This window comes from Tenrec ecaudatus, chromosome 1, assembly GCF_050624435.1.
Source record: "Tenrec ecaudatus isolate mTenEca1 chromosome 1, mTenEca1.hap1, whole genome shotgun sequence".
Classification (NCBI taxonomy): domain Eukaryota; kingdom Metazoa; phylum Chordata; class Mammalia; order Afrosoricida; family Tenrecidae; genus Tenrec; species Tenrec ecaudatus.
Genome location: NC_134530.1, coordinates 207749107 through 207767959, shown reverse-complemented (window position 1 = coordinate 207767959; position 18853 = coordinate 207749107).

Below are 18853 nucleotides of genomic sequence, written 5' to 3'. Positions count from 1 at the left end.
TATTCCAGGCAAATTTTCAAAATAGTTTAAGGTAATTTTTATCTCCTCTTATTACTACTTTTTACTTCCTAAATTATTTCTACTTTGCCTACCAGTAATCTATTGGTTGATGTTTGCTCCTTGTTGATAAGGTAGTCCCTCTAAGAGGGATACCATTACCTAGACTTCATTCAGGACATTGTCTCATAGATAAGAATGGTGTTTTGTGTGCCAATGAACAGCACCTGATTCAGAGAAACCCTGTAGAAAAACGTAGAACGGTTTCTAGGACATTATAAAGGTTGCTAGGAGTTGACATTGTCTTGGTAACAATGTGGAGTTTTCTATTATTATTTGTCTTTCATTTTATCTTCTTTTTGTGTAAATTTTATGTGAGCATAATCTCAATTTTTTTTCTCAGAAAGAGTAACTAGTAGGTTTGAACTGCTGGTTTTTTAGTTAGCAGCTGAACACTTAACTATCAGGCAACTGGGGCTTTATATAAAAATAGAAGGATATAATACTTGCTCTCAAGTTACTTATACTGTATAGAAAATAATGATGTTCTTATTTCTAATAAGTTTAGAGATAAATTTATGTTGATAGTAATTTAATAACTTGGAAAGTATGGTTTTCCAACTTTCAGAGCATAAGTAATCATTTCATAGAATTGCACATTTAGAAATTGTTGAAGTAACATACCTTTTGTTGTGTATAATTTCAATAACAACAGCAGTGAAATACATTTTTAACAGATTATTTGAAACCGATTGACTTCAGAATACATTATGGGTTAAAATACATAATGAAGTCTTGTGTTGTGTTCTATCAGGGAAGTCTAGATTCTAGAAAATAGCATATACACTAATATTTTTAGATATTTTAATGTCATTATATTTGTGCAGTTCTAAATTCACATTTAACCCACTCTTCCTGAAAATTAGTTACTTTTAGCCTATTTTCATAGGCATAGAATAATAAGTTATTCTTTTAAAAAAGGTACTGAAATTGTTTACAACTTGCTTTTTCTCTGAAATGATTATTGATGAAAATAAATAGTAACTAACAGTACATCTTATGTAGATCTGATCATTTGAAATGAAACTTTTTTTTTAGTTGAATCCCATTGAAGTAGTGGAGGATTGAAATTGCGACAAAATAAATAAAAGGAATAATGAAATACTAATAAGAATTAAAAATGGAAGTAGCTTCATGATGGGATAATCTAAGAATATCCCCTCATGAATTTTAACCTCTGTTTTTATTCCATATTAACTAATCTTTTGGATTTTTTTAAATGAAAGAAATGACGGTATTAAAAGAGAACAATGTTGAAATGTATTAAGATTCCTCTACAATTAGACTTTGTCATTTTTGTCAAAGCTGAAATAATCCCTCACATAACTACTTAAACCTATGTCAAAATGTCAGCTAAAGCAAGGGATATTTTTCCCCCAGTAATCAGAATCCTATATAAATGTTAAACAGGGGCATTAAGCTAACTAAGCGTATGACATAGGCTAACTCTTCAGCCTAGAAGAAAACTGTAAGTTTATAAGTTTTTTCAGCGCCTCCTTGAATCTAGCACAAAACACTGGCTAGGTAATAGAGGAGATGCACTGTGTTTTGGATGACCATTAAGGTTGACCAAGAGGTGAACCCCAGTCAAGCAAGAGAGGCAGGGCAGTTATGTTTTAAGAGTTGTTGTCTGGTAGTTGGAAATTACTCCACCAGTTTGCTGTGATACTTTAGAAAAACTCCTTGATCTTTCTTTATCTTGGCTGCTTTCTACTTAAAATTATGAGAACACTGACCTTATCTTACATAGCAGTTGGGAGGAATTGCTAATAAATTCACTGTAAAATGCTCTAAAAACACTGAGTGCTTTGCTCACATAGAGAGATGCTTCTTTACTTTCTTTATATAATAGTTTTTTGCTTACGATGTTTTGAAGTCATAGTAATAAAAAGAAGTTGAAAATGACTTACTTCAGGATGTTTTCATCCACAAGAAAATGAAAAGTCAAAATGGTTTAAACAATAGGATGCTTTATTATCTCATATAACTAGATGTCTGAAAAAGTGTTGTTTGATGCATGGTCAATTCAGTGATTTAATGATATCATCAAAGACAGAGTTTCATTCATCTTTCTCTGAAACATCTCCCACATATTCTTCCTCTGGTTAAAAAAAAAGTGGCTGAAATTTTAGATATCATTTACAGATATAAAAGAAAGAAAGAAAGAATAGCATATTTTTCTTGTTTATCTGTTGTTAGGAAATCAGAATCATTTTGCAGAAACTGTATCTCCTCAGATATTTTATGCGTCTAAACAATTCTTAGTCAGTTTCTCTGGCAAAATGGCTAGGGTAACATGATTGGTTTGGTCCATCTAGGATTTTCCAGAGTTAAGAAAAGGAGAGGGTATAATACCTGACATAGGAGCTTCACTGTTTCCAGCAAACTGCTTGTTTTTGAATTGGCCAGTAGTGTCTGTCTGCAACAATATCTTTGACTGCCATCTCTTACGCAATCAAACAGGATTCAACATAAATAAAGAGTGATATTTGGGTTAATAAAACTTTATATTACTTCCTGTTAGAATTCATCTGGTCCCTAGGGTATGATATTTCCAACCTGTAGATGGCCGAAGGGACTTGTGTGGAGACTCATGTTCCCTTAGAAATATGCTACTTTAGGCTTTGCTGACTCTGCCAAAATAAAACACAATGTTCTCTCATCTACGGCAGTGAGTGAAAAAACAGTTTTAAGGGAAATTGCCAAGCTAAGCCCTATTCTTATGTGCCTACTCTCTTTAAGTGCTGTGCAAATATAACAGCATACTATCATATATATATATATATATATATATATATTCATATTCCTCTGGAGCTCAAATTGGCACTCAACTTTCTGTGTACTGTTCTCTGTTCTCTTTAGAATAGGAAAAGTAGTGGAGGCCCCCTTGTTTTCTTACCTCAGTCACAGAATAGTCCAGCGTCTCTTTTTTTCTGGTCTTTTCTAGTGTTTCTTGTTTATAGTCTTAATTGAAAGCTTTATTTCCCCAGAACACACTTCTAACCTTGTCACTCTTTCTTTATTAGCATCAGAAACTTGAATTTGACAGCGGAATTAATATATTTTGTCATTTATCGTTTCATATGAATTAATTGTTCTTTAGTCATGTTAAAAATAATATTTCATAGCAAAGTTAGAGCATCAGGAAGTCAATTAGTAGTTATGAGGGATTAGGGGAAAAAGAGAAATTGAGACTAATTTCTTAATTAGAACAGAGTTTAATAAACAAAATAAATAGCAGTGCTGTTGCACACATACCCAAGATTTAATTAAGAAAATAATACATTTGAAGTGCTTGCCCTTTAGCTATATTAATTTCTACTTACTTTACAGTACTCTGATGGATAATTTCTCTTATTCAGTAAAAGTGATGGTGACTTCAGAGCCCCTTGTACCTTAACTTTGCCAATACCCTAAGCAACTCTAATCTGGGCGTACGCACTAGGCCTCTCTTTGATGTCTTATTCCAGTGGCATCCATTTGCACTCTGATATAGCCATCTAGCCATATTGCTGTTAGTGACAAATGAGTTTCTTTCTAGATTATTAAAGTGTTGTACTCTTGAATCAGAACTTTATATTTGTCCTGATTTTTCATTTTAGTCCAATCATTTTATTGATCTCTAATCTTTTTCAGCTTTTGATTTATTTGATTCTTTCATTTACAAATATCTCATTTCTCTCTTGTTTTTTTTCTTTGTATGAATCTAGATTCTAACTCTGAAACACATTCTCAACCCCTTTGTCCATATTCTTTAATTTAATTTGGTGATAAATTCTTCATATATTATCTTCCTCGCATGGTTTAATAACTATAGTGCTGAATTATTTCAATATTTCCTTTTTCCTATCAGTAACATACAGTTGAACGTAACTTTACATTTCTGAGTGGATATACACCTTCCTGGTTTTAAAAGCAATGAAGTCTTCGATGCTGGGCAACAATTCTTTTTCTCAAATTGGCTTTATATTTTTTATCATCAGTTACTATTTCAAGCCATCAAGCTATAATCAATTCTTTTAAACTTCACCAATTTAGCAGGTCATATTTTATTTCATAGAGAAAATTACATTCCTGAATGACTTCCATTGTCTGAGTACATGTTGACAAATAGAAATTTTCTGTACTCACTTTGTATCAAATTACACTGGGCAATTCATATTACAACGAAAACTAAACCTCCACCATTCAAGTTTGTTTCTCTAGGCAGAAGCGTTAATGGAATTTATCACTGAACAAAATGTGTTGCTCATCCTCTTATCAAGTTTAAAATAATAAACATATTACCATATTAAACTAATAAGATCAGACCTCCTGGAAAGGGACTTTTATTTATTTATTTTTATTTTGTTAATCATTTTATTGGGGGCTCTTACAACTCTCATCATAATCTGTACATACATCCATTGTGTCAAGCATACTAGTACATTTTTTACCATCATCATTCCCCCAAAATTTGCTTTTTGCTTGAACCCTTGGTATTAGTTCCTCATTTTCCCCTCCCTCCCCACTCCCCCCTTTATCATGAACCCTTGATAATTTATAAATTATTATTTTTGTCATATCTTACACTGTCCAACATCTCCCTACACTGTCCAACGTCTTCCTTCAACCACTTTTATATGTTATATGTAAATCCTTGTAATCAGTTCCCCACTTCCAACCCACCCTCCCTCCATCCTCCCAGTACCCCTAGTCGCACCACTGATACTGAGGGTTTCATCTGTTCTGGATCCTCCGTGTTTCCAGTTTCTATCTGTACCAGTGTACAGTGTACATCCTCTGCTCTAACCAGATTTGTAAGGTAGAAATGGGATCATAATAGTGGGGCAGGAAGAAGCATTTAGAAACTAGAAGAAAGTTGTATATTTCATCATTGCTGCACTGCATTCTGACTGGCTGGTCTACCCCCTCGACCTTTCTGTAAGGGGATGCCAGTTACCTACAGATTTGTCTTGGGTCCCCAAGCTACACTTCCCCTCATTCACAATATTTGTTTTTTGTTCTTTGATGGCTGATATCTGATCTCTTTGACACCTCATGATCACACAGGCTGGTGTGCTTCTTCCATGTGGGCTTTGTTGCTTCTCAGCTAGATGGCCGTTTGTTTATCTTCAAGCCTTTAAGACCCCAGATGCTATGTCTTTTGATAGCCAGGCACCATCAGCTTTCTTCACCACATTTATTTATGCACCCATTTGTCTTTTCGAATAATAATACCTCATCTTAAAATTCTGCTGATATATGGAATATAAAATATCAAATATAAAATGGTGCAGCCACAATGGAAAACAATTTTTTAATTCCTAATAAAAAGTTAAATCTAAAGTTTTTGTATGACTTAGATCTGCACTCCAAAATAATCGAAAGAATGAACTCAGATAGACACATGCACACCAATAATAATTGTAGCATTTTAATATTCTCAAAAGTTGAGAAAAATACCAAATATCCATCAACGAATGGATTGAAAAAAGCAAAATCACATAAAACCAAAATAGTGGAATGCCTTGCACCAATAAAGCTTAGTAAAATTTGCTGTTTCTACCACGCATTGAAAGTGTGGTAGAGTGAAATAACCCGATACTAGAAGACAAATGTTCCATAATTCCAATCCAACGAAACATCTAGGTCAGACAAATCTATCTAGACAAAAGAATTCTGCTGTTTATGAGAGGCTTGGAGTAGGATGAGGAACAAAGGAATTAAAAACATATACCAAATACTCTAAAATGTACTTCACTACATCTGTTTTGCTTGTGCTCTGAAAACATCTTCACATTGTCTATTGTGCAGCCTCAGAAATTCACTCCTTTTAATTATATGGACTCCTCTGAAAACTCAGCATTTGTGTCCAAATGCCTATTGAATGATGAATTTATAAAATGTGGTATATTCACCAATGAAATAATACTCATTTATAAAAAGGAATGAAGCACATCCATGTTGTTATCAACATTATTCACCACTTAAAAAGGATGTGAACAGCATAAGTGTCCATAAACAGATCATTGGGTAAAAAAATGATGGTAAATTCTTACAATGGAATATTAGGCAATATCAAAGAATAACAATGGAACTGTAAAATACTTCACAAAATGGAAAACCTAAGGACTTTTCTCTTACTGAAATTAGTCAACTCCAAAGGGATAAATATTATATGAGACCAATAGTGTAAAGAGTCAAGAAACTTTTACAAAAATAAAGAATTATTCTTTGGGAACCAGTGGAGAGGTCTGAGGGGCCAACCCCAATCCCAACTACCTGCCCCTCCCACAGAAGAATTTATTTCACAGGACAGCACTGAAGTTGCAGCTCAGGGAAAGTGATATGTCTGATCAGAGCACACGGGAGCAAATGAAGGGGGAGGAAAAAAGAGTGGAGCACATCGTGGTCCACCAAGCCTTGAGGGTGATATTTCCACTCAGAGCAATCAATCCAGTGAAGACAGTATGGCAATCCCCACTATGAGACAGGACATCCCTCACTGACCCAGGAACAACACTGGAGACACAGTGTGGGAATTCCATGCGATCTGATCCCACCACACCCAGGCAAAACACTAATGGTGTGCAACAGAACAGAAAGGGGAACAGAGCAACGAGGTCCCCAGGGAATACAAAAATAGATTTGGGGGCCAAGGCTTGGTACCCCATCAGATTCAACTGGGAAACACTCCTAAAGGTCAAGAAGCAGTTCTTGAACTAACTACAAGCTTTTCTTTTTCTTTGTTGTTGTTGTTTTTGTCATTGGCGTTTTGTTGTTGTTATTGTTGTTGTTTTCTTTCCTTTTGTTTCTTGGTTTTCCTCTGTCTTTTTTTGTGTGCATATTATTATCTCCTCAGGTGTATCTAAATATTATAGGCTGGATGAACAATCTGGCAGAAAAAACAACGGGGCTGACAGTTCCAGGGGGACATGGGAGAGGGGGAGATGGGGGAAAAGGAAGTGGTGTTAACAAACTTAGGGACAAGGGAACAAGTGATCCAAAATCAGTGATGAGGAGGGTGTAGGAGTCCTGGTAAGGCATGATCAAGGGTATTGTAACTGAGAGGAGTTACTGAAACTCTCAAATGAAGGCTGAGCATGACAGTGGAACAAGATGAAAGTCAAAGGAAATAAAGGAAAGAGCTGAGAGGCAAAGGGCATTTATAGAGGTCTAAATAAAGGCATGTACATATGTAAATATATTTATATATGAGGATGTGGAAATAGATCTAAGTGCATATATGTGTAGGTTTAGTATTAAGGTAGCAAATGGACATTGGGCCTCCATTCAAGTACTCCCTCAATGCAAGAATACTTCGTTCTATTAAACTGGCCTTCCATGATGCTCACCTTCCCGACATGATCACTGCAGACAAAGTGGGTGCATAAACAAATGTGGTGAAGAAAGCTGATGGTCCCCAGCTATTAAAAGATATAATGTCTGGGGTCTTAAAGGCTTGAAGGTAAACAAGTGGTCAACTAGCCGAGAAGCAACAAAGCCCACATGGAAGAAGCACACTCGCCTGTTTGATCATGAGGTATCAAAGGGTTCAGGGATCAGGCATCAAAGAACAAAAAATCATATTACTGTGAATGAGGGCAAGTGGAAGGTGGGCCCAAAGCCCATTGCAAGCAACTGGACGTTATGGAAGGGTGACGGGGAAGAGACAAGTCAATCAGGGTGCAGTGTAGCAATGATGAAATATACAACCATCCTCTTGTTACTAAATCCTTCCTCCACCCCAAGTCTCCACCCACCCCCCACTATCATGATTCCAATTCTACCTTCCATATCTGGCTAGACCAGAGGGGATATACACTGTTACAGATAGGAACTGGAAACACAGGAAATCCAGGATGGATGATCCCTTCAGGACCAGTGGTGAGAGTGGCAATACCGGGAGGATGGTGGGAAGAATAGGTTAGAAAGGGGGAACTGATTACAAAGATCTACATATAACCTCCTTCCTGGTGGATGGGCAACAGAAAAGCGGGTAAAGGGAGACATTGGACAGTGTAAGATATGACAAAATAATAATTTATAAATTATCAAGGTTTCAGGAGGGAAGGGGGAGTGAAGAGGGAGGGGGAAATGAGGAGCTGATGCCATGGACTTAAGTGGAGAGCAAATGTTTTGAGAATGATGAGAGCAACGATTGTACAGATGTGCTTTACATAATTGATATATGCATGGATTATGATGAGAGTTGTATGAGCCCCCAATGAAATGATTGAAAAAAAAGAAAGAACTTAAAAAAATTATTCTTTGAAGTTTTCTATGGGTCAGGATGGGAAACAAAAGGAGATCAACAACCAGAGGGTAGTCTCGCGTTAGCTGAAAGGAACGGCAATATATAATAAAGGAGAGGTCAGCCCCAAATGGTCAAGGTAAAGTAAGCTCTCAGAAGAATGTAAGTGGAAAGATAAGAACTATTACATATGCAATCTTGCAGTAACAATAATAACAATAATTTGCAAATAGGTCAATTACTCATGCTGTACAAATGTAGAAAGGTGAATGGGACTCTACCCATACATATATATTGGCTTGACAGAGGATATTTCTACATATGTATTTATATGTGCTGCAGATATAGCTATAAACACAATAGAGTATACAGAGGGAAATGTTATGAAAACTTCTCAAAAATAAACAAAGTCCGAAGAATGAGTCACTGGGCCAGAAGACTCAGAACCTTAGTTTATGGGGACACTTATATAAATTGTCAACAGTCCCCAAAGACAGTATTCTCCATGCCACTTTGGTGATTCGTGTTTGGGATCTTAGAAGCGTATGAGTGGCTCTCTAAGGGGCAACTTGTGGCCTCTCTTTGCAGCAATGAACTGTAAGGGAAAAAGTCATAGATTCAAGGCATTTAAGACCTTGAGATCAGAATAACTTGATGAAGTCTGACTACTGCTACTGACCACTTTGAAATAATGATAGCAGGTCCTGGATAAAGTGAGAAAAATGTGGAATCAAACTTGAAATGGTCATAAAAATCAGGCTTACTAGTCGAATAGAGACTGTTGGACACTCTACAATCTGGCCCTTTAGACCCTTTCTGGCATGGAACTCAGCTCCCATAGCTCAACTTTTATCCAAATGACAGACGAGTCTGTAAGATTAATATGAGGGGGTTCACTCCCCAACATGGAATTTGTTTTCAAAGCTGTATATTTAAATGTTTTTACAAAATAACCTTATCACCTTCAATGTACTCTCCATTACACTTACTACATTTGTCAAATCTGCAATCCCCTTCTTGGAAACAGTTGTCAAACTCATCTGCTTGGATGGCTGACAGCACCTCCCTTGGCTTTTTTTTTCTTTCACCTCTTCTATCTTGTCAAATTGTTCCCCTTTCCTGTGCTTCTGCATTCACGGAAACAAAGCGAGGTTGCACAGCGCAAGGTAAGATGTGTGGGGCAAGAGAGGTAAGCTGCTGTTGCTCAAAACTGGCATACTGAGATGGCTGCGTGAGCAGGTACATTGTCGTAGGGAAAACAGTTCCCCATCAGCCACAAATCAGGTCTTTTTTGTTACACACTGTTGTGCGATCTTCTCAGAACCTCTAAATAGAAAACTTGATTAACAGTCTGGCCTGGTGGAATCCATTCCAAACACACTACAAGTCGACATTTTCATTTGTTTGGGAAGTTGATGGACATCCAGAAGTTTCTCATCAATGGCCATTTCACCTTTTTGGAAATAAGAAAACCACTCATACACTGAGGTTTTCCCATCATGCTGTCTCTATCACTGTGTTCAACATCACAACAGTTTCTGTGGCATATTCCCCGAGCAGGAAACACAATTTCACAGTCACATGCTATTGTCTTAAATCGGCCATCACAAAAAAAAAACGGGCTTTGAGCGAAGCTGCTTTTATGAAAAAATTCGCTGTGGACGGAGAGAACCTGGTGAAGCCTCTGGCTGCACTAACCCAGAGGGTGTTGCTGGATGCTTGCCTAGAGGGAAAAATGCGTACTGGGAAAGTTACATTTAGTGGAGCTTTATTCCGTTTTTTGGTGGGTATACTCTCGTAATAACTTCAGGGAAGTATACCCTCACTAGAACAATCCATCATACAATATGCCCAGCAACAAAACTCAGAAGACAGGAAGGGACAGAAAAGAATTATTGAAAATTGTAAACACACAAGGGAGTGGTAACAGTGCTGTGACCTTGTGGGGATTTCAATCAATATCATAAAACAAAAGCAAGCAAATTGTTGAACATTAAATCACTTGGGTAAACTTTCATCCAAATCACAATTAAGAAAAATAAATGAAGCCCCAAGACATGGATGAAACATATAAAATCAATGAAGCTACAACATGGATAATTCTTTTTCTTTTTTTCCATGGATGATTCTTAAAAACACATGCTAAGATGACAGATTAAAAAGATCATGTAGTGCGGCCTTCCACATAAGCATATAAAAAGTCAAGTTATAATTTTTATATTTTAAAATAAAAATAATATACTGTTAATTGCAAAATATAACTCCAATATTACCGGAGTACCACATGTTATCTCAACATAATAGCAAAATGTCATGGCAGAACTGTTTTTGTGGCCTCTAATTTTACTGGCAAGTACCATGAAATATGAAGCATACCTGCTCCAAGTTAGATAGGTAATCACTTTTACTTATAACTCTAAAGATACCCTAATAATAAACATTTTGATTGCAAAACATTATTTTATCTCTGTCTCACACAGCATCATTTATTCCTTGTCTTCCACCAACATATCTTAATTTTATGGGTTCATCTTCTCTGTCTGTTCTTCAGTTTCACCTTGGATCTGTATTCTTTCCTTCTTGTATATTGGAGACCTATTGAAATCCAAGAATTTCATATTTTTGAAGCTAGATTGACAAGTGGATATTAAGCTTTTTAAGCACTAGATACAAATATGCACTTGAGTATAGAGCTTTCCTTTCTGAGGACCTAGAAATAGCTCCATGGGAGAAAGTTGATGCTGTCTGTGCCGGTAAAGATTTTGCAGGCTTAGTTTTTGTTTTTTGTACATATGATACCATCATCCTTTATTTTTATAAGGCATTTTCCCCAAAAGGAGAAAAAAGTTGGCATGGACTGGTTATATTTGAATTCCTTTAAGATTCATCTGAATTATACCTAGGACTAGAAAATAGACTCCTTGGTGTTTACCAGGCACATTGCAATGTTATTAATAAAAGTCTTGGTTTCACGTAACTAGTTTTTTTATTGTAATAAAAATAAAAATGTTGACTGAAGTGATTGCTTTCCACACCTGGGGCAAAAGTACAGTCTTCATTAGCTAGGGGTGGAGGGAGAAGTTCCCTATTTCCTGGGTGAATTCCATGCCTGAACAGAGTTGTAATTAGTTCACTCCCTGAACTTATATTTTCAAAACAACAGCTGAGAAAAGAAGCATTAGTTTCACCAGACAGAAAATTTCTTTAATTGGTTTCAGTGTGTGTTCTGGTTTACAAATATAGAAATTCTTCGGAAATATCTAGAAAGCTTCTGTGTTTCTATGGTAAACTTAATGAAAATAAGAATATAAAGAAATAGGATGACCATTTGTTCTTTAAAAAAGGTAGAATTTCTAGTGCTGCTGGCTCAATGACGGTTACTTGGGACTGTGTACTAACTACTAGGCACCAATCACTGTATATGAAAAAGATATGGCTGACTATATTCCTGAAGATTTACAACCTCAGAAATCCAGCAAAACAGTTCTGTTTTGCCTATAGTGTCATTATGAGTCAAAATTAAAAGCACAGCAATGGATTTTATTGTTTTGTTTTTCAGGTGCACATATATTCAGGAGGATGTATATTTCCTCTTGAAAACAGGTAAGCATCAAGCAATTGACTATTAGAAACCAATATATGTCACTCCACCCAACCTAAGAGTCTTTGTTTCTGCCCTCTCCCGCCTTTTCTTTGTTTCTTATGTGAGTGAATGATAACTGGCATTCTTTATTCATTTTTTAAGGTAGAAAACTAGAAATCTTCATGATAAGTTCCTTACCTTCTATATTAAATTATTAAGTCTCATAATATCCAACTTCATGCCACCAATGTACACTTGATACATTTGGATTAACCGTTAGTTCTCATTTTAGATAATATAAAGGTCTTATTAAATCACCTTCAGTTGTGTGCATTTCCACCCTCCAGTCCATTCTACATATATTTGGTATTTCCAATTCCTAGATTAACTGGTTCCTCAATTAATGAATCATGCATTCTTATTATCACAAGTTATATCCAAAAAAATTAAATTTGGTAAAAACGGTTTGTTCAATTCCATGATATTCATTCAGTATTACAATTACAAACGAAAACAAACAAAAAAAACAGTAACAACTTGAATCTCTTCCAAGTCCTTTCCTATAGGATTGGACTCATGGAGACAGAGGAAAAGGAGAAGTTCTGGATAAGGTTTCCTGGTTTGTATTCTTTATAGAGAAGCAAGCTGCCACCTCTTTCTGTCAAGGAAAGACCAGTCAGTTCAAACTGCCAATCTTTCAAGCTAGCAGCCCATTGCTTTGCCTAATATGCTGTAAGGAATCCTCATGTGCTTGTTACCCAAGCACCTACTGCCACCGAGTCTATTTCGACTCCTGGTGACCCTCTATAGGGCTTGCCCCGCTGTGCATTTTTAAAAGAACAGTTAGCCTCACGTGTCACCTGCAAGTGGCTGCTGGTTTTGAACCACGATTCCGCAGTCCACTGTGCATGTGTGTTCCTCTGTGTTAGTGAAAACCAGACCCACCACAAGGAAGTCAGATTCACACATAGAACCCTATGAAGGTTCGCCAAGGCTATCAATCTCCCGAGGAACAAAACGCTTCATCTTTCTCCCCTGAAGCAGCAGATATGTCTGAAGCACTTATTTTGTGCTTAGCAGCCGACCATGTACCCAACAACACCACGAGGGTTCTTTGGGGAGTACTTAAATACTTTGAGATGTATGTGAACACGGATAGTATTAAAGTAATCGCCCTTCTAACTCTCAAATTCTATGTGCATTCTTTCTTTTTTTATGCATCCTTTCTTAACTTCTTATAAATATATTCCCCATCTTGCATTCCACTAATGCATTTTTTTCATTTAATAGGAAAAAAGTGCACACACTCCATTCATCAACAATCAATTATATTGTGGTACACTCCTTCTTAGTACAAATATTTTTAGAATACTTTGAAAAAATAGAAGATTTATCTCATTAAAGATATTGTGGCCTTTTATTGTTATTTTTGCTAACTTGTAGCATGATTTTAATGAGTTGTTTCACTACTTGTTTGGATGTTCTGAAGTCACGTGCCCTTGTAGAATGTGTGGTCAGGGAACCTATATGGGCCCTTCCTCTTTTATTCTCCACTTTTTAAAGAAGGCAGCGATCATAAGGGAGAATCTGATGAGGCAAAGCAAAAGAATAATTAACTAAACGATTTCCAGGTAAAGTTTTTTTCCCTCTCATCTACTCACTTATATGCAACATGCTATTAATTTTGTATATATCAATACTTCTAAGATGAGTCCTTAAGTGCAAACACCTTTTAAAGATCAAACTAACATGTTACAAACACTGATACTTTAAAAATTAACTAATGTTTTTCTTGGATTTCTACAATGGTTATTACCTTAGAGAAGAAACACACACACACACGCACACACACAGTTATGTATTTTCTTGGTAAGTCAGTCTGTATGTTACAGTAAGTTTAATATGCTGGAATGTGTGATATGACATGGATATAATTATCTGTATTTCCAGGAAATCACTTCCAGTTTGTTCCATAGTTAGAGTATACTAAAAAAGAACTCATGCAAGATCTTGTAAACTGAAGTAGAACAAACAATATTACTGCTTGAAGGGTGTCAATCAGATAAAGGTCCACATAATCACCCACGCCACAATACATCCTCTCTGCCCTGCATCTTCAGTGTTGCATATGCTGGCCACCAGCTACCTGGGGTCCACACAGTGCTGCCCCGGAGGATTCCAACGTCACCAGGTTGACCTGTGAGGGCAAACATTGTCATAATACTTGCAGAGCCTCGCTTATCCTTATTGTCCTCAGGAACATGGTGAGTTGAGAGCATGGTTTATCAATTACATAAGGAAATTTTTTTTCTGATTATACTAAACTTATTACATGTAATGAAACATTAATATGTTCTTGTACAGATTTCCAAACATAAAATTGTTAGTTGTTGGATGAATTACTTTTAAGGATATACATCTTTCTGTTTTATAAAATATGTGGGATGTGTTTAAATAGGGCACATAATAATATCAATTAAATCGACTATGCAATAAGTGGCCTGGAAGGCCGTGTTTGCACTCTTCTGGCTTCATTATCAGCATGAAGTGGGAGTCGCACATGCCTCTGACGCCATCCTTCTTTGCCTCTCTGACACGAACCATTTCCTTTTTTCTTTTAATCACTGTATTGGGGGCTCATACAGTTCTTATCATAATACATACATGCATTCATTGTGTCAAGCACATTTCTACATATGTTGCCATCATCATTTTCAAAACATTTTCTTTCTACCTAAGCCCTTGGTATTAGATCCTCATCTTTCCTTTCCCTCCCTCCCTCCTTCATGAACCCTTGATAATGTATAATTTATTATTTTGTTCATGTCTTATACAGAACGATGTATCTTTTCACCCACTTTTCTGTTGTCTGTCCCCAGGGAGGGGGTTATATGTAGATCATTATAATGGGTTCCCCCTTGTCCTCCCCCCGCCCCGCCTTCCTCTTACCCTCCTGGTATCACTACTCTTATTATTGTCCTGAGGGGTTTATTTGTCCTGGATTTCCTGTGATTCCAGCTCTTATCTGTACCTTGGACATGCTCTGATCTAGTTGGATTTGTAAGGTAGAATTGGGGTCATGATAGTGCCAGGGAGGAAGCATTAAAGAACTACAGGGAAGTTGTATGTTTCATCAGTGCTATACTGCACCTTAACTGGCTCATTTCTGCTTGTGACCCTCCTGTAAGGGGATCTCCAGTTGTCTACAGTTGAGCTTTGCGTCTCCACTCCGCCCTCCCCATCATTCACATTGATATGATGTTTTGTTCTGAGACACTAACCATTTCTAAGGCTTTATATTTCTGTGCTAGGCTCAATAGTTCATTGAAATGGTTACAATGAACTCAGACAATCCTCACAATTATGGGGGTTTATGAGAGAAGTTCACAGATGAACACAAATCGGGATCAGTAAACAGAGAGTATACAATTATTAATCCACAGCAACAACTCTCCTCATTCAAAACTAGAAGAAGCTGTATCAAACTAGTGAGAGAAGAGACAGGTGAATTGCCATCTAGACTGGTATGGTGACTTCATCTTGAGTTTTTACAAGCAGCCTTCAATTGAGACAGTGGTCTGAAAGCCGCCCTTACTTCTCATGCTCTTCTGGTGACCACAAGTCTAGCTAGCCACCACCTTTCACCTCCAGTGGACAGTAACACCACCAGCACCCTCCTCCCTCCGGTGCCTGAGATTGGAGTCACACCTTGGTGGACCAGGTGCTGGATGTCCCACCATGTCTGGAGATGCATGAATCTGTCCCAATCAGGCCAGCAGAACAGACAGTACCAGTTTGTGGCCACCCTTTTGCAGACAAAATTGCATCCATAACCAGATGCCCAGCAACACCTGTCCTCTGGGCACAGAACAAATTGGAACAGTTACTCTCATTTCAGCCACCTCGGAGCCTGCAAGAAAAATTCTGGTTTAGGCACCCTACACCCAGGCAACATATTCGCCCGCATATCACAATCAAGGAACATTGTTGACGCCCTTCTCACCCCTGGAACTCCCGGGCTGGCACATGGTGTTGAGTCATACCAGATGTCTTGCTTCTCACACTTTTCTCCATTTTTTTTACTTTGTTTGTTGTTTTGGTTTGACTATGCTCCTTTGTTTTTCACTTTTCTCGCTGTTTTATTTTTTGTTTCTCTTCTTTTGTTTCCTTTATCCCTTCCCATTTTCTTTACTTTTTATTACCATCAGTCCTTTTCTTTACCATTCTCTTTTCTATTTTAAACTTGCCATTCTTTTACTTGCTGTATTTCTTTTTCTTTTGCCTTGTATCTTCTTTTATTTTCCTCTCCTTTTTATTCTATTTAGTTATTAGATTCTCATCTTTTTTCCTTTACTGTTGTTTTTCTGCTTGGCCCCTTTTCTAAAAAGTATTTTTTTCTCTCTGACTTTTTCTTATATCATCTATTCAAAGACAGCAGTGTCCCACAGGACCCAGCAAAACCAACCCCTCCCAAAGGCCCATTCACTGGACAAGGTCTAGTACTTACTCCCGTGTCATTCCATCATTAAAAGACAGCAGCTAATACTAGCCAAACCTGCCCTAAGACATATTTACTTTGATATGCAGGCAAGGGGCTAAAGAAAAAGACAGAAGCTGACCCCCAGTGTTTCCTTATGCCAAGGGAACAGCCCTGGGTGAGGGCCAACTGACATGCCATGTAGGCGGGCGGGGGTGTCATCTCCCTGCTGAGGAGCCAGGCCTGGGATATATATATATATATATATATATATATATATATATATATATATATATATATATATATATATATATATATATATATATATATATATATATACTCATCCTCCTTTCTGTTTATGGGCCCAAGAACGAAGGAGTAGTACCACTGATGACAATTGGAAAGGGCTAATTGTGGGAAAATATTCAGTCACTATGGGGACAAAATCTCATTCAGGAACCCTCACTAGGGAGGCCTCTGATTGGGAATGCAGTTGAATAAATGAGCAAAACCGATCAAGGAGGGCCACATCTTGACTGGAACTCTTCCCAGGAAATTGCAATGCACTGGCCCTGCACCAATTCTGATAGGAGCTATGCAGGGTCTCCTCTGGGGCCTGATGGCAAGTTCTTTAATTTGATGTGGTCAGACCTGAAAGAGCAAACACACAATTTTGGTCTAGGTAGACTCCTCAGTAGGTGTATCATTCTTAAAATATTTCCATGGTCATCCCTGGGGAAAGGGTATACGCTTTATATATTCTTTTTTGTGAGTTACATTTTAAAGCTCAGAGGACTCTTTAAAAAATGAGATGACACAGTACAGAAAATTGATAGTCTCTAGACCAAGTGCAAAAAGGTTTCAGTGGGGCATAAGCTTAGTTGATAAGATAAACTAAAAGTGCTCTGTATCAGAAGTCACACTGGTAGGCATAAATAGTGTCAAAGACACAGCTTCCAGGAGGCCTTTCCACAGAAAATCACAGAGATACAAGAAATTCAAAAGGAGGATGAAAGCACTACCCTGAAGGAGGGTAAATAAATACACAAATAATTTGAAGAGCAGCAAGCAGGATGAAATATTTTTGAGCAGTTTATTTAGTCTGCTATTTTATTTGTTGCTGACATGGGAGTGTGCCAATTAATATACCCACATATTGCATTTTATAATGACTCATTACTTTGTGTATATTGTTACATTAGTACAATGTGGGCATTAGTGTAACCCATCATTTGTTTATGCATTCTACGCACCACATTCTCTCTAATATTTAAAACTAATTTTGGGGAAATGAGCTATCATTAAAATAATAATCTAGCTATATTCATTGGCTTTTGTGAAAATGTAGATAATACTTCAAGCCTGGTTATGAGTACATAGGGAATTGTTGAACTGTTAAGTTTTGCATATTATGAAAGTTTTAAAATTATTACCTATGTCTTAATCATTTGTTCTATGACTGCTTATTGAGCACGTAACAATATACTAGGCCCTCTTCTATTAAGAGGAAGATAGCCATGACCAAACGAAAGTTCCTTCTTTTATGAAATGTAAACATTAAATTTACATGAGAGGCAGACAATAACCACAGAAATTAATATGAATGATGGTAAAAATATACACATTTTTAACCCCCCAAACAGGATAGGTGTATAAATAATAATAGTGGATGCTCTTTTATGTCAACGAAATGATCTCTAATGAAATTATATTTGACAGCTCTGAGATAAGTGCACAAGCAAACCAGGCAAATAAAAAAGTGAGACTATTGCAGACAGAAGCAAAGACTCTCAACAGGAACACACAGCAAGGCTTTAAGAAAGACTAGAAGACTAGTGTTGGTCACTGGGCAAAGGAAGGAGAGTAGTAAAACATCAGAACAATAGGCGATGGAACCCCTTGTGAACTTTAGATCTTAACAATAGCTTTAGCCATCATTTGTTGTAAGAACTTAGGACTTTAATCACTATATAAAAGAGGCACTATAATTGAGGTGTAGATCACATTTTCAGAAGAGAAAGAATAAATGCATTGAAAAATGTTGGAGGCTTTTGAGGAACGGAATGAGCATACAACATGGACTTCCACTCACCAAGGCTGACTTGGCCACTGCTCCTGCTGAGTGCCCCATTTGCAAGCAGAAGAAGCTAAAATTGAGTCCAAGATATGGCACCATTCCTCTGGGAGATCAACCAGCAACCTGGTGGCAGGTGGATTACATAGGACCACTTCCATCATGGAGGGGACAGCGTTTTGTTCTTACTGGAATAGACACCTGCTCTGGATATGGATTTGCCTTTCTTGAATGCGCTGCTTCTGCTAAAACTACCATTCATGGACTTACAGAACGCCTCATTGACCAGTATGGCATCCCATTTAGCATTGCTTCAGATCAAGGAACTCACTTCACATCTAATGCAGTGTGGCAATGGGCCCATGCTTATAGAATCCATTGGTCATATTATGTTCCTTATCATTCTGAAGCAGCTGGCTTGATATA